Genomic DNA, 26,797 nt, shown 5'->3' with positions numbered 1-26,797 from the left:
AAAACATTGAAGTGGCCATGTAACAGATGAGTTCTCGTCCGAAACCCTGATACTCGGAAAGAGTTTGTCCAGTTTGTACACGAAGTGCGTCCAGTTTTTGCCGTGACCCTCTCTACTCTTTCGCGCATGCTATGCGGGTGATATGATGATACCATGCCAAGTTTCAACATTTTCAGGATTCATTTTGTAGTGATTTTCAATTTCACGGTCATTTAGCTCTCTAAACAATTGGGTAAATGAGCGAAAAACAACAAATGATGTCAGAACATGTTGGAAATTGATGACGTCGCTTTAAATGCTTCATACTTAACACAAAAGAAGTCCGGAGTTCAAATAAGTTTAAAAAACATTGAAGTGGCCATGTAACAGATGAGTTCTCGTTCGAAACCCTGATATTCGGAAAGAGTTTGTCCAGTTTGTACATGAAGTGCGTCCAGTTTTTGCCGTGACCCTCTCTACTCTTTCGCGCATGCTATGCGGGTGATATGATGATACCATGCCAAGTTCCGACATTTTCAGGATTCATTTTGTAGTGATTTTCAATTTCACGGTCATTTAGCTCTCTAAACAATTAGGTAAATGACTGAAAAACAACAAATGATGTCAGAACATGTTGGAAATTGATGACGTCGCTTTAAATGCTGCATACTAAACACAAAAGAAGTCCGGAGTTCAAATAAGTTTAAAAGACATTGAAGTGGCCATGTAACAGATGAGTTCTTGTCCGAAACCCTGATACTCGGAAAGAGTTTGTCCAGTTTGTACACGAAGTGCGTCCAGTTTTTGCCGTGACCCTCTCTACTCTTTCGCGCATGCTATGCGGGTGATATGATGATACCGTGCCAAGTTTCAACATTTTCAGGATTCATTTTGTAGTGATTTTCAATTTCACGGTCATTTAGCTCTCTAAACAATTTGGTAAATGACCGAAAAACAACAAATGATGTCAGAACATGTTGGAAACTGATGACATCGCTTTAAATGCTGCATATTGAACACAAAAGAAGTCTGGAGTTATAATAAATTTAATAAACATTGAAGTGGCCATGTAACAGATGAGTTCTCGTCCGAAACCCTGATACTCGGAAAGAGTTTGTCCAGTTTGTACACGAAGTGCGTCTAGTTTTTGCCGTGACCCTCTCTACTCTTTCGCGCATGCTATGCGGGTGATATGATGATACCATGCCAAGTTTCAACATTTTCAGGATTCATTTTGTAGTGATTTTCAATTTCACGGTCATTTAGCTCTCTAAACAATTAGGTAAATGACCGAAAAACAACAAATGATGTCAGAACATGTTGGAAATTGATGACGTCGCTTTAAATGCTGCATACTAAACACAAAATAAGTCCGGAGTTCAAATAAGTTTAAAAAACATTGAAGTGGCCATGTAACAGATGAGTTCTCGTCCGAAACCCTGATATTCGGAAAGAGTTTGTCCAGTTTGTACATGAAGTGCGTCCAGTTTTTGCCGTGACCCTCTCTACTCTTTCGTGCATGCTATGCGGGTGATATGATGATACCATGCCAAGTTCCAACATTTTCAGGATTCATTTTGTAGTGATTTTCAATTTCACGGTCATTTAGCTCTCTAAACAATTAGGTAAATGACTGAAAAACAACAAATGATGTCAGAACATGTTGGAAATTGATGACGTCGCTTTAAATGCTGCATACTAAACACAAAAGAAGTCCGGAGTTCAAATAAGTTTAAAAGACATTGAAGTGGCCATGTAACAGATGAGTTCTTGTCCGAAACCCTGATACTCGGAAAGAGTTTGTCCAGTTTGTACACGAAGTGTGTCCAGTTTTTGCCGTGACCCTCTCTACTCTTTCGCGCATGCTATGCGGGTGATATGATGATACCATGCCAAGTTTCAACATTTTCAGGATTCATTTTGTAGTGATTTTCAATTTCACGGTCATTTAGCTCTCTAAACAATTTGGTAAATGACCGAAAAACAACAAATGATGTCAGAACATGTTGGAAACTGATGACATCGCTTTAAATGCTGCATATTGAACACAAAAGAAGTCTGGAGTTATAATAAATTTAAAAAACATTGAAGTGGCCATGTAACAGATGAGTTCTCGTCCGAAACCCTGATACTCGGAAAGAGTTTGTCCAGTTTGTACACGAAGTGCGTCTAGTTTTTGCCGTGGCCCTCTCTACTCTTTCGCGCATGCTATGCGGGTGATATGATGATACCATGCCAAGTTTCAACATTTTCAGGATTCATTTTGTAGTGATTTTCAATTTCACGGTCATTTAGCTCTCTAAACAATTAGGTAAATGACCGAAAAACAACAAATGATGTCAGAACATGTTGGAAATTGATGACGTCGCTTTAAATGCTGCATACTAAACACAAAATAAGTCCGGAGTTCAAATAAGTTTAAAAAACATTGAAGTGGCCATGTAACAGATGAGTTCTCGTCCGAAACCTTGATACTCGGAAAGAGTTTGTCCAGTTTGTACACGAAGTGCGTCTAGTTTTTGCCGTGACCCTCTCTACTCTTTCGTGCATGCTATGCGGGTGATATGATGATACCATGCCAAGTTTCAATATTTTCAGGATTCATTTTGTTGTGATTTTCAATTTCACGGTCATTTAGCTCTCTAAACAATTAGGTAAATGACCGAAAAACAACAAATGATGTCAGAACATGTTGGAAATTGATGACGTCGCTTTAAATGCTGCATACTAAACACAAAATAAGTCCGGAGTTCAAATAAGTTTAAAAAACATTGAAGTGGCCATGTAACAGATGAGTTCTCGTCCGAAACCTTGATACTCGGAAAGAGTTTGTCCAGTTTGTACACGAAGTTCGTCCAGTTTTTGCCGTGACCCTCTCTACTCTTTCGTGCATGCTATGCGGGTGATATGATGATACCATGCCAAGTTTCAATATTTTCAGGATTCATTTTGTTGTGATTTTCAATTTCACGGTCATTTAGCTCTCTAAACAATTAGGTAAATGACCGAAAAACAACAAATGATGTCAGAACATGTTGGAAATTGATGACGTCGCTTTAAATGTTGCATACTGAACACAAAAGAAGTCCGGAGTTCAAATAAGTTTAAAAAACATTGAAGTGGCCATGTAACAGATGAGTTCTCGTCCGAAACCCTGATACTTGGAAAGAGTTTGTCCAGTTTGTACACGAAGTGCGTCCAGTTTTTGCCGTGACCCTCTCTACTCTTTCGCGCATGCTATGCGGGTGATATGATGATACCATGCCAAGTTTCAACATTTTCAGGATTCATTTTGTAGTGATTTTCAATTTCACGGTCATTTAACTCTCTAAACAATTGGGTAAATGAGCGAAAAACAACAAATGATGTCAGAACATGTTGGAAATTGATGACGTCGCTTTAAATGCTTCATACTTAACACAAAAGAAGTCCGGAGTTCAAATAAGTTCAAAAAACATTGAAGTGGGCATGTAACAGATGAGTTCTCCTCCGAAACCCTGATACTCGGAAAGAGTTTGTCCAGTTTGTACATGAAGTGCGTCCAGTTTTTGCCGTGACCCTCTCTACTCTTTCGCGCATGCTATGCGGGTGATATGATGATACCATGCCAAGTTTCAACATTTTCAGGATTCATTTTGTAGTGATTTTCAATTTCACGGTCATTTAACTCTCTAAACAATTAGGTAAATGACCGAAAAACAACAAATGATGTCAGAACATGTTGGAAATTGATGACGTCGCTTTAAATGCTTCATACTGAACACAAAAGAAGTCCGGAGTTCAAATAAGTTTAAAAAACATTGAAGTGGCCATGTAACAGATGAGTTCTCGTCCGAAACCCTGATACTCGGAAAGAGTTTGTCCAGTTTGTACACGAAGTGCGTCCAGTTTTTGCCGTGACCCTCTCTACTCTTTCGTGCATGCTATGCGGGTGATATGATGATACCATGCCAAGTTTCAACATTTTCAGGATTCATTTTGTTGTGATTTTCAATTTCACGGTCATTTAGCTCTCTAAACAATTAGGTAAATGACCGAAAAACAACAAATGATGTCAGAACATGTTGGAAATTGATGACGTCGCTTTAAATGCTGCATACTGAACACAAAAGAAGTCCGGAGTTCAAATAAGTTTAAAAAACATTGAAGTGGCCATGTAACAGATGAGTTCTCGTCCGAAACCCTGATACTCGGAAAGAGTTTGTCCAGTTTGTACACGAAGTGCGTCCAGTTTTTGCCGTGACCCTCTCTACTCTTTCGTGCATGCTATGAGGGTGATATGATGATACCATGCCAAGTTTCAACATTTACAGGATTCATTTTGTTGTGATTTTCAATTTCACGGTCATTTAGCTCTCTAAACCATTAGGTAAATGACTGAAAAACAACAAATGATGTCAGAACATGTTGGAAATTGATGACGTCGCTTTAAATGCTGCATACTAAACACAAAAGAAGTCCGGAGTTCAAATAAGTTTAAAAGACATTGAAGTGGCCATGTAACAGATGAGTTCTCGTCCGAAACCCTGATACTCGGAAAGAGTTTGTCCAGTTTGTACACGAAGTGCGTCCAGTTTTTGCCGTGACCCTCTCTACTCTTTCGTGCATGCTATGCGGGTGATATGATGATACCATGCCAAGTTTCAGCATTTTCAGGATTCATTTTGTTGTGATTTTCAATTTCACGGTCATTTAGCTCTCTAAACAATTAGGTAAATGACCGAAAAACAACAAATGATGTCAGAACATGTTGGAAATTGATGACGTCGCTTTAAATGTTGCATACTGAACACAAAAGAAGTCCGGAGTTCAAATTAGTTTAAAAAACATTGAAGTGGCCATGTAACAGATGAGTTCTCGTCCGAAACCCTGATACTCGGAAAGAGTTTGTCCAGTTTGTACATGATGTGCGTCCAGTTTTTGCCGTGACCCTCTCTACTCTTTCGCGCATGCTATGCGGGTGATATGATGATACCATGCCAAGTTTCAACATTTTCAGGATTCATTTTGTAGTGATTTTCAATTTCACGGTCATTTAGCTCTCTAAACAATTAGGTAAATGAGCGAAAAACAACAAATGATGTCAGAACATGTTGGAAATTGATGACGTCGCTTTAAATGTTGCATACTAAACACAAAAGAAGTCCGGAGTTCAAATAAGTTTAAAAAACATTGAAGTGGCCATGTAACAGATGAGTTCTCGTCCGAAACCCTGATACTCGGAAAGAGTTTGTCCAGTTTGTACACGAAGTGCGCCCAGTTTTTGCCGTGACCCTCTCTACTCTTTCGCGCATGCTATGCGGGTGATATGATGATACCATGCCAAGTTTCAACATTTTCAGGATTCATTTTGTAGTGATTTTCAATTTCACGGTCATTTAGCTCTCTAAACAATTGGGTAAATGAGCGAAAAACAACAAATGATGTCAGAACATGTTGGAAATTGATGAGTCGCTTTAAATGCTTCATACTTAACACAAAAGAAGTCCGGAGTTCAAATAAGTTTAAAAAACATTGAAGTGGCCATGTAACAGATGAGTTCTCGTCCGAAACCCTGATATTCGGAAAGAGTTTGTCCAGTTTGTACATGAAGTGCGTCCAGTTTTTGCCGTGACCCTCTCTACTCTTTCGCGCATGCTATGCGGGTGATATGATGATACCATGCCAAGTTCCAACATTTTCAGGATTCATTTTGTAGTGATTTTCAATTTCACGGTCATTTAGCTCTCTAAACAATTAGGTAAATGACTGAAAAACAACAAATGATGTCAGAACATGTTGGAAATTGATGACGTCGCTTTAAATGCTGCATACTAAACACAAAAGAAGTCCGGAGTTCAAATAAGTTTAAAAGACATTGAAGTGGCCATGTAACAGATGAGTTCTTGTCCGAAACCCTGATACTCGGAAAGAGTTTGTCCAGTTTGTACACGAAGTGCGTCCAGTTTTTGCCGTGACCCTCTCTACTCTTTCGCGCATGCTATGCGGGTGATATGATGATACCATGCCAAGTTTCAACATTTTCAGGATTCATTTTGTAGTGATTTTCAATTTCACGGGTATTTAGCTCTCTAAACAATTTGGTAAATGACCGAAAAACAACAAATGATGTCAGAACATGTTGGAAACTGATGACATCGCTTTAAATGCTGCATATTGAACACAAAAGAAGTCTGGAGTTATAATAAATTTAAAAAACATTGAAGTGGCCATGTAACAGATGAGTTCTCGTCCGAAACCCTGATACTCGGAAAGAGTTTGTCCAGTTTGTACACGAAGTGCGTCTAGTTTTTGCCGTGACCCTCTCTACTCTTTCGCGCATGCTATGCGGGTGATATGATGATACCATGCCAAGTTCCAACATTTTCAGGATTCATTTTGTAGTGATTTTCAATTTCACGGTCATTTAGCTCTCTAAACAATTAGGTAAATGACCGAAAAACAACAAATGATGTCAGAACATGTTGGAAATTGATGACGTCGCTTTAAATGCTGCATACTGAACACAAAAGAAGTCCGGAGTTCAAATAAGTTTAAAAAACATTGAAGTGGCCATGTAACAGATGAGTTCTCGTCCGAAACCCTGATACTCGGAAAGAGTTTGTCCAGTTTGTACACGAAGTGCGTCCAGTTTTTGCCGTGACCCTCTCTACTCTTTCGTGCATGCTATGAGGGTGATATGATGATACCATGCCAAGTTTCAACATTTACAGGATTCATTTTGTTGTGATTTTCAATTTCACGGTCATTTAGCTCTCTAAACCATTAGGTAAATGACTGAAAAACAACAAATGATGTCAGAACATGTTGGAAATTGATGACGTCGCTTTAAATGCTGCATACTAAACACAAAAGAAGTCCGGAGTTCAAATAAGTTTAAAAGACATTGAAGTGGCCATGTAACAGATGAGTTCTCGTCCGAAACCCTGATACTCGGAAAGAGTTTGTCCAGTTTGTACACGAAGTGCGTCCAGTTTTTGCCGTGACCCTCTCTACTCTTTCGTGCATGCTATGCGGGTGATATGATGATACCATGCCAAGTTTCAGCATTTTCAGGATTCATTTTGTTGTGATTTTCAATTTCACGGTCATTTAGCTCTCTAAACAATTAGGTAAATGACCGAAAAACAACAAATGATGTCAGAACATGTTGGAAATTGATGACGTCGCTTTAAATGTTGCATACTGAACACAAAAGAAGTCCGGAGTTCAAATTAGTTTAAAAAACATTGAAGTGGCCATGTAACAGATGAGTTCTCGTCCGAAACCCTGATACTCGGAAAGAGTTTGTCCAGTTTGTACATGATGTGCGTCCAGTTTTTGCCGTGACCCTCTCTACTCTTTCGCGCATGCTATGCGGGTGATATGATGATACCATGCCAAGTTTCAACATTTTCAGGATTCATTTTGTAGTGATTTTCAATTTCACGGTCATTTAGCTCTCTAAACAATTAGGTAAATGAGCGAAAAACAACAAATGATGTCAGAACATGTTGGAAATTGATGACGTCGCTTTAAATGTTGCATACTAAACACAAAAGAAGTCCGGAGTTCAAATAAGTTTAAAAAACATTGAAGTGGCCATGTAACAGATGAGTTCTCGTCCGAAACCCTGATACTCGGAAAGAGTTTGTCCAGTTTGTACACGAAGTGCGCCCAGTTTTTGCCGTGACCCTCTCTACTCTTTCGCGCATGCTATGCGGGTGATATGATGATACCATGCCAAGTTTCAACATTTTCAGGATTCATTTTGTAGTGATTTTCAATTTCACGGTCATTTAGCTCTCTAAACAATTGGGTAAATGAGCGAAAAACAACAAATGATGTCAGAACATGTTGGAAATTGATGAGTCGCTTTAAATGCTTCATACTTAACACAAAAGAAGTCCGGAGTTCAAATAAGTTTAAAAAACATTGAAGTGGCCATGTAACAGATGAGTTCTCGTCCGAAACCCTGATATTCGGAAAGAGTTTGTCCAGTTTGTACATGAAGTGCGTCCAGTTTTTGCCGTGACCCTCTCTACTCTTTCGCGCATGCTATGCGGGTGATATGATGATACCATGCCAAGTTCCAACATTTTCAGGATTCATTTTGTAGTGATTTTCAATTTCACGGTCATTTAGCTCTCTAAACAATTAGGTAAATGACTGAAAAACAACAAATGATGTCAGAACATGTTGGAAATTGATGACGTCGCTTTAAATGCTGCATACTAAACACAAAAGAAGTCCGGAGTTCAAATAAGTTTAAAAGACATTGAAGTGGCCATGTAACAGATGAGTTCTTGTCCGAAACCCTGATACTCGGAAAGAGTTTGTCCAGTTTGTACACGAAGTGCGTCCAGTTTTTGCCGTGACCCTCTCTACTCTTTCGCGCATGCTATGCGGGTGATATGATGATACCATGCCAAGTTTCAACATTTTCAGGATTCATTTTGTAGTGATTTTCAATTTCACGGGTATTTAGCTCTCTAAACAATTTGGTAAATGACCGAAAAACAACAAATGATGTCAGAACATGTTGGAAACTGATGACATCGCTTTAAATGCTGCATATTGAACACAAAAGAAGTCTGGAGTTATAATAAATTTAAAAAACATTGAAGTGGCCATGTAACAGATGAGTTCTCGTCCGAAACCCTGATACTCGGAAAGAGTTTGTCCAGTTTGTACACGAAGTGCGTCTAGTTTTTGCCGTGACCCTCTCTACTCTTTCGCGCATGCTATGCGGGTGATATGATGATACCATGCCAAGTTCCAACATTTTCAGGATTCATTTTGTAGCGATTTTCAATTTCACGGTCATTTAGCTCTCTAAACAATTAGGTAAATGACCGAAAAACAACAAATGATGTCAGAACATGTTGGAAATTGATGACGTCGCTTTAAATGCTGCATACTGAGCACAAAATAAGTCCGGAGTTCAAATAAGTTTAAAAAACATTGAAGTGGCCATGTAACAGATGAGTTCTCGTCCGAAACCTTGATACTCGGAAAGAGTTTGTCCAGTTTGTACACGAAGTGCGTCCAGTTTTTGCCGTGACCCTCTCTACTCTTTCGTGCATGCTATGCGGGTGATATGATGATACCATGCCAAGTTTCAATATTTTTAGTATTCATTTTGTTGTGATTTTCAATTTCACGGTCATTTAGCTCTCTAAACAATTAGGTAAATGACCGAAAAACAACAAATGATGTCAGAACATGTTGGAAATTGATGACGTCGCTTTAAATGTTGCATACTGAACACAAAAGAAGTCCGGAGTTCAAATAAGTTTAAAAAACATTGAAGTGGCCATGTAACAGATGAGTTCTCGTCCGAAACCCTGATACTCGGAAAGAGTTTGTCCAGTTTGTACACGAAGTGCGTCCAGTTTTTGCCGTGACCCTCTCTACTCTTTCGCGCATGCTATGCGGGTGATATGATGATACCATGCCAAGTTTCAACATTTTCAGGATTCATTTTGTAGTGATTTTCAATTTCACGGTCATTTAACTCTCTAAACAATTGGGTAAATGAGCGAAAAACAACAAATGATGTCAGAACATGTTGGAAATTGATGACGTCGCTTTAAATGCTTCATACTTAACACAAAAGAAGTCCGGAGTTCAAATAAGTTTAAAAAACATTGAAGTGGGCATGTAACAGATGAGTTCTCGTCCGAAACCCTGATACTCGGAAAGAGTTTGTCCAGTTTGTACATGAAGTGCGTCCAGTTTTTGCCGTGACCCTCTCTACTCTTTCGAGCATGCTATGCGGGTGATATGATGATACCATGCCAAGTTCCAATATTTTCAGGATTCATTTTGTAGTGATTTTCAATTTCACGGTCATTTAGCTCTCTAAACAATTAGGTAAATGACTGAAAAACAACAAATGATGTCAGAACATGTTGGAAATTGATGACGTCGCTTTAAATGCTGCATACTAAACACAAAAGAAGTCCAGAGTTCAAATAATTTAAAAAACATTGAAGTGGCCATGTAACAGATGAGTTCTTGTCCGAAACATTGATACTCGGAAAGAGTTTGTCCAGTTTGTACATGAAGTGCGTCCAGTTTTTGCCGTGACCCTCTCTACTCTTTCGCGCATGCTATGCGGGTGATATGATGATACCATGCCAAGTTCCAACATTTTCAGGATTCATTTTGTAGTGATTTTCAATTTCACGGTCATTTAGCTCTCTAAACAATTAGGTAAATGACTGAAAAACAACAAATGATGTCAGAACATGTTGGAAATTGATGACGTCGCTTTAAATGCTGCATACTAAACACAAAAGAAATCCGGAGTTCAAATAAGTTTAAAAAACATTGAAGTGGCCATGTAACAGATGAGTTCTTGTCCGAAACATTGATACTTGGAAAGAGTTTGTCCAGTTTGTACATGAAGTGCGTCCAGTTTTTGCCGTGACCCTCTCTACTCTTTCGCGCATGCTATGCGGGTGATATGATGATACCATGCCAAGTTTCAACATTTTCAGGATTCATTTTGTAGTGATATTCAATTTCACGGTCATTTAGCTATCTAAACAATTAGGTAAATGACCGAAAAACAACAAATGATGTCAGAACATGTTGGAAATTGATGACGTCGCTTTAAATGTTGCATACTGAACACAAAAGAAGTCCGGAGTTCAAATAAGTTGAAAAAACATTGAAGTGGCCATGTAACAGATGAGTTCTCGTCAGAAACCCTGATACTCGGAAAGTGTTTGTCCAGTTTGTACACGAAGTGCGTCCAGTTTTTGTCGTGACCCTCTCTACTCTTTCGCGCATGCTATGCGGGTGATATGATGATACCATGCCAAGTTTCAACATTTTCAGGATTCATTTTGTTGTGATTTTCAATTTCACGGTCATTTAGCTCTCTAAACAATTAGGTAAATGACCAAAAAACAACAAATGATGTCAGAACATGTTGGAAATTGATGACGTCGCTTTAAATGCTGCATACTGAACACAAAAGAAGTCCGGAGTTCAAATAAGTTTAAAAAACATTGAAGTGGCCATGTAACAGATGAGTTCTCGTCCGAAACCCTGATACTCGGAAAGAGTTTGTCCAGTTTGTACACGAAGTGCGTCCAGTTTTTGCCGTGACCCTCTCTACTCTTTCGCGCATGCTATGCGGGTGATATGATGATACCATGCCAAGTTTCAACACTTTCAGGATTCATTTTGTAGTGATTTTCAATTTCACGGTCATTTAGCTCTCTAAACAATTAGGTAAATGACCGAAAAACAACAAATGATGTCAGAACATGTTGGAAATTGATGAAGTCGCTTTAAATGTTGCATACTGAACACAAAAGAAGTCCGGAGTTCAAATAAGTTTAAAAAACATTGAAGTGGCCATGTAATAGATGAGTTCTCGTCCGAAACCCTGATACTCGGAAAGAGATTGTCCAGTTTGTACACGAAGTGCGTCTAGTTTTTGCCGTGACCCTCTCTACTCTTTCGCGCATGCTATGCGGGTGATATGATGATACCATGGCAAGTTTCAACATTTTCAGGATTCATTTTGTTGTGATTTTCAATTTCACGGTCATTTAGCTCTCTAAACAATTAGGTAAATGACTGAAAAACAACAAATGATGTCAGAACATGTTGGAAATTGATGACGTCGCTTTAAATGCTGCATACTAAACACAAAAGAAATCCGGAGTTCAAATAAGTTTAAAAAACATTGAAGTGGCCATGTAACAGATGAGTTCTTGTCCGAAACATTGATACTTGGAAAGAGTTTGTCCAGTTTGTACATGAAGTGCGTCCAGTTTTTGCCGTGACCCTCTCTACTCTTTCGCGCATGCTATGCGGGTGATATGATGATACCATGCCAAGTTTCAACATTTTCAGGATTCATTTTGTAGTGATATTCAATTTCACGGTCATTTAGCTATCTAAACAATTAGGTAAATGACCGAAAAACAACAAATGATGTCAGAACATGTTGGAAATTGATGACGTCGCTTTAAATGTTGCATACTGAACACAAAAGAAGTCCGGAGTTCAAATAAGTTGAAAAAACATTGAAGTGGCCATGTAACAGATGAGTTCTCGTCAGAAACCCTGATACTCGGAAAGTGTTTGTCCAGTTTGTACACGAAGTGCGTCCAGTTTTTGTCGTGACCCTCTCTACTCTTTCGCGCATGCTATGCGGGTGATATGATGATACCATGCCAAGTTTCAACATTTTCAGGATTCATTTTGTTGTGATTTTCAATTTCACGGTCATTTAGCTCTCTAAACAATTAGGTAAATGACCAAAAAACAACAAATGATGTCAGAACATGTTGGAAATTGATGACGTCGCTTTAAATGCTGCATACTGAACACAAAAGAAGTCCGGAGTTCAAATAAGTTTAAAAAACATTGAAGTGGCCATGTAACAGATGAGTTCTCGTCCGAAACCCTGATACTCGGAAAGAGTTTGTCCAGTTTGTACACGAAGTGCGTCCAGTTTTTGCCGTGACCCTCTCTACTCTTTCGCGCATGCTATGCGGGTGATATGATGATACCATGCCAAGTTTCAACACTTTCAGGATTCATTTTGTAGTGATTTTCAATTTCACGGTCATTTAGCTCTCTAAACAATTAGGTAAATGACCGAAAAACAACAAATGATGTCAGAACATGTTGGAAATTGATGAAGTCGCTTTAAATGTTGCATACTGAACACAAAAGAAGTCCGGAGTTCAAATAAGTTTAAAAAACATTGAAGTGGCCATGTAATAGATGAGTTCTCGTCCGAAACCCTGATACTCGGAAAGAGATTGTCCAGTTTGTACACGAAGTGCGTCTAGTTTTTGCCGTGACCCTCTCTACTCTTTCGCGCATGCTATGCGGGTGATATGATGATACCATGGCAAGTTTCAACATTTTCAGGATTCATTTTGTTGTGATTTTCAATTTCACGGTCATTTAGCTCTCTAAAAATTAGGTAAATGACCGAAAAACAACAAATGATGTCAGAACATGTTGGAAATTGATGACGTCGCTTTAAATGCTGCATACTGAACACAAAAGAAGTCCGGAGTTCAAATAAGTTTAAAAAACATTGAAGTGGCCATGTAACAGATGAGTTCTCGTCCGAAACCCTGATACTCGGAAAGAGTTTGTCTAGTTTGTACACGAAGTGCGTCCAGTTTTTGCCGTGACCCTCTCTACTCTTTCGCGCATGCTATGCGGGTGATATGATGATACCATGCCAAGTTTCAACATTTTCAGGATTCATTTTGTAGTGATTTTCAATTTCACGGTCATTTAGCTCTCTAAACAATTAGGTAAATGACCGAAAAACAACAAATGATGTCAGAACATGTTGGAAATTGATGACGTCGCTTTAAATGCTGCATACTGAACACAAAAGAAGTCCGGAGTTCAAATAAGTTTAAAAAACATTGAAGTGGCCATGTAACACATGAGTTCTCGTCCGAAACCCTGATACTCGGAAAGAGTTTGTCCAGTTTGTACACGAAGTGCGTCCAGTTTTTGCCGTGACCCTCTCTACTCTTTCGCCCATGCTATGCGGGTGATATGATGATACCGTGCCAAGTTTCAACATTTTCAGGATTCATTTTGTAGTGATTTTCAATTTCACGGTCATTTAGCTCTCTAAACAATTAGGTAAATGACCGAAAAACAACAAATGATGTCAGAACATGTTGGAAATTGATGACGTCGCTTTAAATGCTGCATACTGAACACAAAATAAGTCCGGAGTTCAAATAAGTTTAAAAAACATTGAAGTGGCCATGTAACAGATGAGTTCTCGTCCGAAACCCTGATACTCGGAAAGAGTTTGTCCAGTTTGTACACGAAGTGCGTCCAGTTTTTGCCGTGACCCTCTCTACTCTTTCGCGCATGCTATGCGGGTGATATGATGATACCATGGCAAGTTTCAACATTTTCAGGATTCATTTTGTTGTGATTTTGAATTTCACGGTCATTTAGCTCTCTAAAAATTAGGTAAATGACCGAAAAACAACAAATGATGTCAGAACATGTTGGAAATTGGTGACGTCGCTTTAAATGCTGCATACTGAACACAAAAGAAGTCCGGAGTTCAAATAAGTTTAAAAAACATTGAAGTGGCCATGTAACAGATGAGTTCTCGTCCGAAACCCTGATACTCAGAAAGAGTTTGTCCAGTTTGTACACGAAGTGCGTCCAGTTTTTGCCGTGACCCTCTCTACTCTTTCGCGCATGCTATGCGGGTGATATGATGATACCATGCCAAGTTTCAACATTTTCAGGATTCATTTTGTAGTGATTTTCAATTTCACGGTCATTTAGCTCTCTAAACAATTAGGTAAATGACCGAAAAACAACAAATGATGTCAGAACATGTTGGAAATTGATGACGTCGCTTTAAATGCTGCATACTGAGCACAAAATAAGTCCGGAGTTCAAATAAGTTTAAAAAACATTGAAGTGGCCATGTAACAGATGAGTTCTCGTCCGAAACCGTGATACTCGGAAAGAGTTTGTCCAGTTTGTACACGAAGTGCGTCCAGTTTTTGCCGTGACCCTCTCTACTCTTTCGTGCATGCTATGCGGGTGATATGATGATACCATGCCAAGTTTCAATATTTTCAGGATTCATTTTGTTGTGATTTTCAATTTCACGGTCATTTAGCTCTCTAAACAATTAGGTAAATGACCGAAAAACAACAAATGATGTCAGAACATGTTGGAAATTGATGACGTCGCTTTAAATGTTGCATACTGAACACAAAAGAAGTCCGGAGTTCAAATAAGTTTAAAAAACATTGAAGTGGCCATGTAACAGATGAGTTCTCGTCCGAAACCCTGATACTCGGAAAGAGTTTGTCCAGTTTGTACACGAAGTGCGTCCAGTTTTTGCCGTGACCCTCTCTACTCTTTCGCGCATGCTATGCGGGTGATATGATGATACCATGCCAAGTTTCAACATTTTCAGGATTCATTTTGTAGTGATTTTCAATTTCACGGTCATTTAACTCTCTAAACAATTGGGTAAATGAGCGAAAAACAACAAATGATGTCAGAACATGTTGGAAATTGATGACGTCGCTTTAAATGCTTCATACTTAACACAAAAGAAGTCCGGAGTTCAAATAAGTTTAAAAAACATTGAAGTGGCCATGTAACAGATGAGTTCTCGTCCGAAACCCTGATACTCGGAAAGAGTTTGTCCAGTTTGTACACGAAGTGCGTCCAGTTTTTGCCGTGACCCTCTCTACTCTTTCGAGCATGCTATGCGGGTGATATGATGATACCGTGCCAAGTTTCAACATTTTCAGGATTCATTTTGTAGTGATTTTCAATTTCACGGTCATTTAGCTCTCTAAACAATTAGGTAAATGACCGAAAAACAACAAATGATGTCAGAACATGTTGGAAATTGATGACGTCGCTTTAAATGGTGCATACTGAACACAAAATAAGTCCGGAGTTCAAATAAGTTTAATAAACATTGAAGTGGCCATTTAACAGATGAGTTCTCGTCCGAAACCCTGATACTCGAAAAGAGTTTGTCCAGTTTGTACACGAAGTGCGTCCAGTTTTTGCCGTGACCCTCTCTACTCTTTCGCCCATGCTATGCGGGTGATATGATGATACCATGCCAAGTTTCAACATTTTCAGGATTCATTTTGTTGTGATTTTCAATTTCACGGTCATTTAGCTCTCTAAACAATTAGGTAAATGACCGAAAAACAACAAATGATGTCAGAACATGTTGGAAATTGATGACGTCGCTTTAAATGTTGCATACTGAACACAAAAGAAGTCCGGAGTTCAAATAAGTTTAAAAAACATTGAAGTGGCCATGTAACAGATGAGTTCTCGTCCGAAACCCTGATACTCGGAAAGAGTTTGTCCAGTTTGTACACGAAGTGCGTCCAGTTTTTGCCGTGACCCTCTCTACTCTTTCGCGCATGCTATGCGGGTGATATGATGATACCATGCCAAGTTTCAACATTTTCAGGATTCATTTTGTAGTGATTTTCAATTTCACGGTCATTTAACTCTCTAAACAATTAGGTAAATGACCGAAAAACAACAAATGATGTCAGAACATGTTGGAAATTGATGACGTCGCTTTAAATGCTGCATACTGAACACAAAATAAGTCCGGAGTTCAAATAAGTTTAAAAAACATTGAAGTGGCCATGTAACAGATGAGTTCTCGTCCGAAACCCTGATACTCGAAAAGAGTTTGTCCAGTTTGTACATGAAGTGCGTCCAGTTTTTGCCGTGACCCTCTCTACTCTTTCGCGCATGCTATGCGGGTGATATGATGATACCATGCCAAGTTTCAACATTTTTAGGATTCATTTTGTAGTGATTTTCAATTTCACGGTCATTTAGCTCTCTAAACAATTAGGTAAATGACCGAAAAACAACAAATGATGTCAGAACATGTTGGAAATTGATGACGTCGCTTTAAATGCTGCATACTGAACACGAAAGAAGTCCGGAGTTCAAATAAATTTAAAAAACATTGAAGTGGGCATGTAACAGATGAGTTCTCGTCCGAAACCCTGATACTCGGAAAGAGTTTGTCCAGTTTGTACACGAAGTGCGTCCAGTTTTTGCCGTGACCCTCTCTACTCTTTCGCGCATGCTATGCGGGTGATATGATGATACCATGCCAAGTTTCAACATTTTCAGGATTCATTTTGTAGTGATTTTCAATTTCAAGGTCATTTAGCTCTCTAAACAATTAGGTAAATGACCGAAAAACAACAAATGATGTCAGAACATGTTGGAAATTGATGACGTCGCTTTAAATGCTGCATACTGAACACAAAATAAGTCCGGAGTTCAAATAAGTTTAAAAAACATTGAAGTGGCCATGTAACAGATGAGTTATCGTCCGAAACCCTGATACTCGGAAAGAGTTTGTCCAGTTTGTACACGAAGTGCGTCCAGTTTTTGCCGTGACCCTCTCTACTCTTTCGTGCATGCTATGCGGGTGATTTGATGATACCATGCCAAGTTTCAACATTTTCAGGATTCATTTTGTTGTGATTTTCAATTTCACGGTCATTTAGCTCTCTAAACAATTAGGTAAATGACCAAAAAACAACAAATGATGTCAGAACATGTTGGAAATTGATGACGTCGCTTTAAATGCTGCATACTGAACACAAAATAAGTCCGGAGTTCAAATAAGTTTAAAAAACATTGAAGTGGCCATGTAACAGATGAGTTCTCGTCCGAAACCCTGATACTCGGAAAGAGTTTGTCCAGTTTGTACACGAAGTGCGTCCAGTGTTTGCCGTGACCCTCTCTACTCTTTCGCGCATGCTATGCGGGTGATATGATGATACCATGCCAAGTTTCAACATTTTCAGGATTCATTTTGTTGTGATTTTCAATTTCACGGTCATTTAGCTCTCTAAAAATTAGGTAAATGAGCGAAAAACAACAAATGATGTCAGAACATGTTGGAAATTGATGACACCGCTTTAAATGCTGCATACTGAACACAAAAGAAGTCCGGAGTTCAAATAAGTTTAAAAAACATTGAAGTGGCCATGTAACAGATGAGTTCTCGTCCGAAACCCTGATACTCAGAAAGAGTTTGTCCAGTTTGTACACGAAGTGCGTCCAGTTTTTGCCGTGACCCTCTCTACTCTTTCGCGCATGCTATGCGGGTGATATGATGATACCATGCCAAGTTTCAACATTTTCAGGATTCATTTTGTAGTGATTTTCAATTTCACGGTCATTTAGCTCTCTAAACAATTAGGTAAATGACCGAAAAACAACAAATGATGTCAGAACATGTTGGAAATTGATGATGTCGCTTTAAATGCTGCATACTGAACACAAAATAAGTCCGGAGTTCAAATAAGTTTAAAAAACATTGAAGTGGCCATGTAACAGATGAGTTCTCGTCCGAAACCGTGATACTCGGAAAGAGTTTGTCCAGTTTGTACACGAAGTGCGTCCAGTTTTTGCCGTGACCCTCTCTACTCTTTCGTGCATGCTATGCGGGTGATATGATGATACCATGCCAAGTTTCAACATTTTCAGGATTCATTTTGTTGTGATTTTCAATTTCGCGGTCATTTAGCTCTCTAAACAATTAGGTAAATGACCGAAAAACAACAAATGATGTCAGAACATGTTGGAAATTGATGACGTCGCTTTAAATGTTGCATACTGAACACAAAAGAAGTCCGGAGTTCAAATAAGTTTAAAAAACATTGAAGTGGCCATGTAACAGATGAGTTCTCGTCCGAAACCCTGATACTCAGAAAGAGTTTGTCCAGTTTGTACACGAAGTTCGTCCAGTTTTTGCCGTGACCCTCTCTACTCTTTCGCGCATGCTATGCGGGTGATATGATGATACCATGCCAAGTTTCAACATTTTCAGGATTCATTTTGTAGTGATTTTCAATTTCACGGTCATTTAGCTCTCTAAACAATTAGGTAAATGACCGAAAAACAACAAATGATGTCAGAACATGTTGGAAATTGATGACGTCGCTTTAAATGCTGCATACTGAACACAAAATAAGTCCGGAGTTCAAATAAGTTTAAAAAACATTGAAGTGGCCATGTAACAGATGAGTTCTCGTCCGAAACCCTGATACTCGGAAAGAGTTTGTCCAGTTTGTACACGAAGTGCGTCCAGTTTTTGCCGTGACCCTCTCTACTCTTTCGTGCATGCTATGCGGGTGATATGATGATACCATGCCAAGTTTCAACATTTTCAGGATTCATTTTGTTGTGATTTTCAATTTCACGGTCATTTAGCTCTCTAAACAATTAGGTAAATGACCGAAAAACAACAAATGATGTCAGAACATGTTGGAAATTGATGACGTCGCTTTAAATGTTGCATACTGAACACAAAAGAAGTCCGGAGTTCAAATAAGTTTAAAAAACATTGAAGTGGCCATGTAACAGATGAGTTCTCGTCCGAAACCCTGATACTCAGAAAGAGTTTGTCCAGTTTGTACACGAAGTGCGTCCAGTTTTTGCCGTGACCCTCTCTACTCTTTCGCGCATGCTATGCGGGTGATATGATGATACCATGCCAAGTTTCAACATTTTCAGGATTCATTTTGTAGTGATTTTCAATTTCACGGTCATTTAGCTCTCTAAACAATTAGGTAAATGACCGAAAAACAACAAATGATGTCACAACATGTTGGAAATTGATGACGTCGCTTTAAATGCTGCATACTGAACACAAAATAAGTCCGGAGTTCAAATAAGTTTAAAAAACATTGAAGTGGCCATGTAACAGATGAGTTCTCGTCCGAAACCCTGATACTCGAAAAGAGTTTGTCCAGTTTGTACATGAAGTGCGTCCAGTTTTTGCCGTGACCCTCTCTACTCTTTCGCGCATGCTATGCGGGTGATATGATGATACCATGCCAAGTTTCAACATTTTTAGGATTCATTTTGTAGTGATTTTCAATTTCACGGTCATTTAGCTCTCTAAACAATTAGGTAAATGACCGAAAAACAACAAATGATGTCAGAACATGTTGGAAATTGATGACGTCGCTTTAAATGCTGCATACTGAACACGAAAGAAGTCCGGAGTTCAAATAAATTTAAAAAACATTGAAGTGGGCATGTAACAGATGAGTTCTCGTCCGAAACCCTGATACTCGGAAAGAGTTTGTCCAGTTTGTACACGAAGTGCGTCCAGTTTTTGCCGTGACCCTCTCTACTCTTTCGCGCATGCTATGCGGGTGATATGATGATACCATGCCAAGTTTCAACATTTTCAGGATTCATTTTGTAGTGATTTTCAATTTCACGGTCATTTAGCTCTCTAAACAATTAGGTAAATGACCGAAAAACAACAAATGATGTCAGAACATGTTGGAAATTGATGACGTCGCTTTAAATGCTGCATACTGAACACAAAATAAGTCCGGAGTTCAAATAAGTTTAAAAAACATTGAAGTGGCCATGTAACAGATGAGTTATCGTCCGAAACCCTGATACTCGAAAAGAGTTTGTCCAGTTTGTACACGAAGTGCGTCCAGTTTTTGCCGTGACCCTCTCTACTCTTTCGTGCATGCTATGCGGGTGATTTGATGATACCATGCCAAGTTTCAACATTTTCAGGATTCATTTTGTTGTGATTTTCAATTTCACGGTCATTTAGCTCTCTAAACAATTAGGTAAATGACCAAAAAACAACAAATGATGTCAGAACATGTTGGAAATTGATGACGTCGCTTTAAATGCTGCATACTGAACACAAAATAAGTCCGGAGTTCAAATAAGTTTAAAAAACATTGAAGTGGCCATGTAACAGATGAGTTCTCGTCCGAAACCCTGATACTCGGAAAGAGTTTGTCCAGTTTGTACACGAAGTGCGTCCAGTGTTTGCCGTGACCCTCTCTACTCTTTCGCGCATGCTATGCGGGTGATATGATGATACCATGCCAAGTTTCAACATTTTCAGGATTCATTTTGTTGTGATTTTCAATTTCACGGTCATTTAGCTCTCTAAAAATTAGGTAAATGAGCGAAAAACAACAAATGATGTCAGAACATGTTGGAAATTGATGACACCGCTTTAAATGCTGCATACTGAACACAAAAGAAGTCCGGAGTTCAAATAAGTTTAAAAAACATTGAAGTGGCCATGTAACAGATGAGTTCTCGTCCGAAACCCTGATACTCAAAAAGAGTTTGTCCAGTTTGTACACGAAGTGCGTCCAGTTTTTGCCGTGACCCTCTCTACTCTTTCGCGCATGCTATGCGGGTGATATGATGATACCATGCCAAGTTTCAACATTTTCAGGATTCATTTTGTAGTGATTTTCAATTTCACGGTCATTTAGCTCTCTAAACAATTAGGTAAATGACCGAAAAACAACAAATGATGTCAGAACATGTTGGAAATTGATGACGTCGCTTTAAATGCTGCATACTGAACACAAAATAAGTCCGGAGTTCAAATAAGTTTAAAAAACATTGAAGTGGCCATGTAACAGATGAGTTCTCGTCCGAAACCCTGATACTCGGAAAGAGTTTGTCCAGTTTGTACACGAAGTGCGTCCAGTTTTTGCCGTGACCCTCTCTACTCTTTCGTGCATGCTATGCGGGTGATATGATGATACCATGCCAAGTTTCAACATTTTCAGGATTCATTTTGTTGTGATTTTCAATTTCGCGGTCATTTAGCTCTCTAAACAATTAGGTAAATGACCGAAAAACAACAAATGATGTCAGAACATGTTGGAAATTGATGACGTCGCTTTAAATGTTGCATACTGAACACAAAAGAAGTCCGGAGTTCAAATAAGTTTAAAAAACATTGAAGTGGCCATGTAACAGATGAGTTCTCGTCCGAAACCCTGATACTCAGAAAGAGTTTGTCCAGTTTGTACACGAAGTGCGTCCAGTTTTTGCCGTGACCCTCTCTACTCTTTCGCGCATGCTATGCGGGTGATATGATGATACCATGCCAAGTTTCAACATTTTCAGGATTCATTTTGTAGTGATTTTCAATTTCACGGTCATTTAGCTCTCTAAACAATTAGGTAAATGACCGAAAAACAACAAATGATGTCAGAACATGTTGGAAATTGATGACGTCGCTTCAAATGCTGCATACTGAACACAAAATAAGTCCGGAGTTCAAATAAGTTTAAAAAACATTGAAGTGGCCATGTAACAGATGAGTTCTCGTCCGAAACCCTGATACTCGGAAAGAGTTTGTCCAGTTTGTACACGAAGTGCGTCCAGTTTTTGCCGTGACCCTCTCTACTCTTTCGCGCATGCTATGCGGGTGATATGATGATACCATGCCAAGTTTCAACATTTTCAGGATTCATTTTGTAGTGATTTTCAATTTCACGGTCATTTAGCTCTCTAAACAATTAGGTAAATGACCGAAAAACAACAAATGATGTCAGAACATGTTGGAAATTGATGACGTCGCTTTAAATGCTGCATACTGAACACAAAATAAGTCCGGAGTTCAAATAAGTTTAAAAACATTGAAGTGGCCATGTAACAGATGAGTTCTCGTCCGAAACCCTGATACTCGGAAAGAGTTTGTCCAGTTTGTACACGAAGTGCGTCCAGTTTTTGCCGTGACTCTCTCTACTCTTTCGTGCATGCTATGCGGGTGATATTATGATACCATGCCAAGTTTCAACATTTTCAGGATTCATTTTGTAGTGATTTTCAATTTCACGGTCATTTAGCTCTCTAAACAATTAGGTAAATGACCGAAAAACAACAAATGATGTCAGAACATGTTGGAAATTGATGACGTCACTTTAAATGCTGCATACTGAACACAAAATAAGTCCGGAGTTCAAATAAGTTTAAAAAACATTGAAGTGGCCATGTAACAGATGAGTTCTCGTCCGAAACCCTGATACTCGGAAAGAGTTTGTCCAGTTTGTACACGAAGTGCGTCCAGTTTTTGCCGTGACCCTCTCTACTCTTTCGTGCATGCTATGCGGGTGATATGATGATACCATGCCAAGTTTCAACATTTTCAGGATTCATTTTGTTGTGATTTTGAATTTCACGGTCATTTAGCTCTCTAAACAATTAGGTAAATGACCGAAAAACAACAAATAATGTCAGAACATGTTGGAAATTGATGACGTCGCTTTAAATGCTTCATACTTAACACAAAAGAAGTCCGGAGTTCAAATAAGTTTAAAAAACATTGAAGTGGCCATGTAACAGATGAGTTCTCGTCCGAAACCCTGATACTCGGAAAGAGTTTGTCCAGTTTGTACACGAAGTGCGTCCAGTTTTTCCCGTGACCCTCTCTACTCTTTCGCGCATGCTATGCGGGTGATATGATGATACCATGCCAAGTTTCAACATTTTCAGGATTCATTTTGTAGTGATTTTCAATTTCACGGTCATTTAACTCTCTAAACAATTAGGTAAATGAGCGAAAAACAACAAATGATGTCAGAACATGTTGGAAATTGATGACGTCGCTTTAAATGTTGCATACTGAACACAAAAGAAGTCCGGAGTTCAAATAAGTTTAAAAAACATTGAAGTGGCCATGTAACAGATGAGTTCTCGTCCGAACCCTGATACTCAGAAAGAGTTTGTCCAGTTTGTACACGAAGTGCGTCCAGTTTTTGCCGTGACCCTCTCTACTCTTTCGCGCATGCTATGCGGGTGATATGATGATACCATGCCAAGTTTCAACATTTTCAGGATTCATTTTGTAGTGATTTTCAATTTCACGGTCATTTAGCTCTCTAAACAATTAGGTAAATGACCGAAAAACAACAAATGATGTCAGAACATGTTGGAAATTGATGACGTCGCTTCAAATGCTGCATACTGAACACAAAATAAGTCCGGAGTTCAAATAAGTTTAAAAAACATTGAAGTGGCCATGTAACAGATGAGTTCTCGTCCGAAACCCTGATACTCGGAAAGAGTTTGTCCAGTTTGTACACGAAGTGCGTCCAGTTTTTGCCGTGACCCTCTCTACTCTTTCGCGCATGCTATGCGGGTGATATGATGATACCATGCCAAGTTTCAACATTTTCAGGATTCATTTTGTAGTGATTTTCAATTTCACGGTCATTTAGCTCTCTAAACAATTAGGTAAATGACCGAAAAACAACAAATGATGTCAGAACATGTTGGAAATTGATGACGTCGCTTTAAATGCTGCATACTGAACACAAAATAAGTCCGGAGTTCAAATAAGTTTAAAAAACATTGAAGTGGCCATGTAACAGATGAGTTCTCGTCCGAAACCCTGATACTCGGAAAGAGTTTGTCCAGTTTGTACACGAAGTGCGTCCAGTTTTTGCCGTGACCCTCTCTACTCTTTCGCGCATGCTATGCGGGTGATATGATGATACCATGCCAAGTTTCAACATTTTCAGGATTCATTTTGTAGTGATTTTCAATTTCACGGTCATTTAACTCTCTAAACAATTGGGTAAATGAACGAAAAACAACAAATGATGTCAGAACATGTTGGAAATTGATGACGTCGCTTTAAATGCTTCATACTTAACACAAAAGAAGTCCGGAGTTCAAATAAGTTTAAAAACATTGAAGTGGCCATGTAACAGATGAGTTCTCGTCCGAAACCCTGATACTCGGAAAGAGTTTGTCCAGTTTGTACACAAAGTGCGTCCAGTTTTTGCCGTGACTCTCTGTACTCTTTCGTGCATGCTATGCGGGTGATATTATGATACCATGCCAAGTTTCAACATTTTCAGGATTCATTTTGTAGTGATTTTCAATTTCACGGTCATTTAGCTCTCTAAACAATTAGGTAAATGACCGAAAAACAACAAATGATGTCAGAACATGTTGGAAATTGATGACGTCACTTTAAATGCTGCATACTGAACACAAAATAAGTCCGGAGTTCAAATAAGTTTAAAAAACATTGAAGTGGCCATGTAACAGATGAGTTCTCGTCCGAAACCCTGATACTCGGAAAGAGTTTGTCCAGTTTGTACACGAAGTGCGTCCAGTTTTTGCCGTGACCCTCTCTACTCTTTCGTGCATGCTATGCGGGTGATATGATGATACCATGCCAAGTTTCAACATTTTCAGGATTCATTTTGTTGTGATTTTGAATTTCACGGTCATTTAGCTCTCTAAACAATTAGGTAAATGACCGAAAAACAACAAATAATGTCAGAACATGTTGGAAATTGATGACGTCGCTTTAAATGCTTCATACTTAACACAAAAGAAGTCCGGAGTTCAAATAAGTTTAAAAAACATTGAAGTGGCCATGTAACAGATGAGTTCTCGTCCGAAACCCTGATACTCGGAAAGAGTTTGTCCAGTTTGTACACGAAGTGCGTCCAGTTTTTCCCGTGACCCTCTCTACTCTTTCGCGCATGCTATGCGGGTGATATGATGATACCATGCCAAGTTTCAACATTTTCAGGATTCATTTTGTAGTGATTTTCAATTTCACGGTCATTTAACTCTCTAAACAATTAGGTAAATGAGCGAAAAACAACAAATGATGTCAGAACATGTTGGAAATTGATGACGTCGCTTTAAATGTTGCATACTGAACACAAAAGAAGTCCGGAGTTCAAATAAGTTTAAAAAACATTGAAGTGGCCATGTAACAGATGAGTTCTCGTCCGAACCCTGATACTCAGAAAGAGTTTGTCCAGTTTGTACACGAAGTGCGTCCAGTTTTTGCCGTGACCCTCTCTACTCTTTCGCGCATGCTATGCGGGTGATATGATGATACCATGCCAAGTTTCAACATTTTCAGGATTCATTTTGTAGTGATTTTCAATTTCACGGTCATTTAGCTCTCTAAAAATTACGTAAATGAGCGAAAAACAACAAATGATGTCAGAACATGTTGGAAATTGATGACACCGCTTTAAATGCTGCATACTGAACACAAAAGAAGTCCGGAGTTCAAATAAGTTTAAAAAACATTGAAGTGGCCATGTAACAGATGAGTTCTCGTCCGAAACCCTGATACTCAGAAAGAGTTTGTCCAGTTTGTACACGAAGTGCGTCCAGTTTTTGCCGTGACCCTCTCTACTCTTTCGCGCATGCTATGCGGGTGATATGATGATACCATGCCAAGTTTCAACATTTTCAGGATTCATTTTGTAGTGATTTTCAATTTCACGGTCATTTAGCTCTCTAAACAATTAGGTAAATGACCGAAAAACAACAAATGATGTCAGAACATGTTGGAAATTGATGACGTCGCTTTAAATGCTGCATACTGAACACAAAATAAGTCCGGAGTTCAAATAAGTTTAAAAAACATTGAAGTGGCCATATAACAGATGAGTTCTCGTCCGAAACCCTGATACTCAGAAAGAGTTTGTCCAGTTTGTACACGAAGTGCGTCCAGTTTTTGTCGTGACCCTCTCTACTCTTTCGCGCATGCTATGCGGGTGATATGATGATACCATGCCAAGTTTCAACATTTTCAGGATTCATTTTGTAGTGATTTTCAATTTCACGGTCATTTAGCTCTCTAAACAATTAGGTAAATGACCGAAAAACAACAAATGATGTCAGAACATGTTGGAAATTGATGACGTCGCTTTAAATGCTGCATACTGAACACAAAATAAGTCCGGAGTTCAAATAAGTTTAAAAAACATTGAAGTGGCCATGTAACAGATGAGTTCTCGTCCGAAACCCTGATACTCGGAAAGAGTTTGTCCAGTTTGTACACGAAGTGCGTCCAGTTTTTGCCGTGACCCTCTCTACTCTTTCGCGCATGCTACGCGGGTGATATGATGATACCATGCCAAGTTTCAACATTTTCAGGATTCATTTTGTTGTGATTTTCCATTTCGCGATCATTTAGCTCTCTAAACAATTAGGTAAATGACCGAAAAACAACAAATGATGTCAGAACATGTTGGAAATTGATGACGTCGCTTTAAATGCTGCATACTAAACACAAAAGAAGTCCGGAGTTCAAATAAGTTTAAAAAACATTGAAGTGGCCATGTAACAGATGAGTTCTCGTCCGAAACCCTGATACTCAGAAAGAGTTTGTCCAGTTTGTACACGAAGTGCGTCCAGTTTTTGCCGTGACCCTCTCTACTCTTTCGCGCATGCTATGCGGGTGATATGATGATACCATGCCAAGTTTCAACATTTTCAGGATTCATTTTGTAGTGATTTTCAATTTCACGGTCATTTAGCTCTCTAAACAATTAGGTAAATGACCGAAAAACAACAAATGATGTCAGAACATGTTGGAAATTGATGACGTCGCTTCAAATGCTGCATACTGAACACAAAATAAGTCCGGAGTTCAAATAAGTTTAAAAAACATTGAAGTGGCCATGTAACAGATGAGTTCTCGTCCGAAACCCTGATACTC

This window comes from Triticum urartu, chromosome 3A (assembly GCF_056163025.1).
Source record: "Triticum urartu cultivar PI428250 chromosome 3A, HENAU_Tu73, whole genome shotgun sequence".
In the NCBI taxonomy this organism is placed as follows: Eukaryota; Viridiplantae; Streptophyta; class Magnoliopsida; order Poales; family Poaceae; genus Triticum; species Triticum urartu.
The sequence above is the reverse complement of the archived record's forward strand: the minus strand, read 5'-3'. Positions refer to the sequence as shown.